The following is a 1,469-nucleotide window of genomic DNA, read 5'->3' on the forward strand; positions in this document are numbered from 1 at the left end:
GTGTGTGTGTGTGTGTAGTGTAGTGTAGTGTATGTGTGTGTATGTGTGTGTGTGCTGACGAAAGAGAATTACTAGGTTGTCTGATAAAAGAAAACATACGTTTTCAGAAGAAAATATATGATTAGAAAAGAATTTCAACATTATTTCAAAAACTGAAGCTTGATAACTAATGCTTCCAAAATAGTTGTTTTTCTACAGAAGTAAAAATTTCAAAAGCAGTAACGGTTATTTCTGGCTCCAGGAAGCTGAGTACAAACCATGATTATAGCATCAAGTAGCAATGTATTGAGTAGGTGAGTTAGTTCAAACTATGTGTCAGAACAAATATTACTTTGAAAATAGATACACTTCCGTAAAATTTTCTAAAGAACGACTGTATTCCGAAAATTAATGGAAACTTTAGTTAAGCATTGACGTATTGATAAAATTTGGATAGTTGAATAAAACATTACGATTAAAATTACTTGGAACATTGTCAATACTAAATCAAGACACGCACTTGAAACAGCATTAGATTAAAATAATCCTTTCTGTTAAAGGAACAAAGCCCGAAATTTTGTAGGAATGGACTAGTTTATCGACCCCAGTCTTCCGCTGGTACTTAATTTATCGACCCCGGAAGGCAAAATTTGACCTCGGAATTTGAACTCAGAACATAAAGAAGGATGAAATGCCGCTAAGAATTTTGTCCCGTGTGCTAACGATTCTGCCAGTTCGTCGCCTTAACATGAGATTAAAATAATGAAGCTCATTAAATCGTATACACAAACATATAACGGGTCTAGCAAAAATTTTAGGTTATCAGATTAATTCGTTCGGAATCTACATTCTACTTAAATCATATGACCATGATTACCAGAATAGTAATTCAAATATTTAATTTTATTATTTAAAATATACAAACTGAAAAATGACATTAAACACATTTGAGTTAAAATTTATCTTCCCCCCCTCCCGCATCAGCAGCTATCCGGATGGCCGAGTGGCCTGTTGTGTCGGACCCCAGGTGTGATACTCTAACCGGGACGAAGAGCATTCTGGTCCACGAATAGGAAAGGCGTTCTATTTCTCCTCCTGATAACAGTTTATATTTTTACCTGTCACATAAATTCTAACCCCTTTATGTTGGGTTTCCTTTCTTCTATCCGTTTATACATATATATATGTATATATATAGAACCAATTACTAGCCTGATAGACTTGGCTATGTCAAGATGGATTTTTATGTATTCTTCCTCCCACTTGGATTTGAAATGTTGCCACAATTATAATATGTCTATTCTACTGTAATTTTCTGCATTTTCGTGCAGCTGAAGATTGCTCTACATATTGCATTTAATGTAATGTTCACATTACTTAAATAAATGGAGTAGCATGAAACGTGCGTACTGCAACCATCTTTAAAATCGTTGTTGATTATTTTGATTTTTTGCTCACCTAGTTTTTGGAATGGTTTTTATATAATACCA

Source organism: Octopus bimaculoides, chromosome 1 (assembly GCF_001194135.2).
Source record: "Octopus bimaculoides isolate UCB-OBI-ISO-001 chromosome 1, ASM119413v2, whole genome shotgun sequence".
NCBI lineage: Eukaryota > Metazoa > Mollusca > Cephalopoda > Octopoda > Octopodidae > Octopus > Octopus bimaculoides.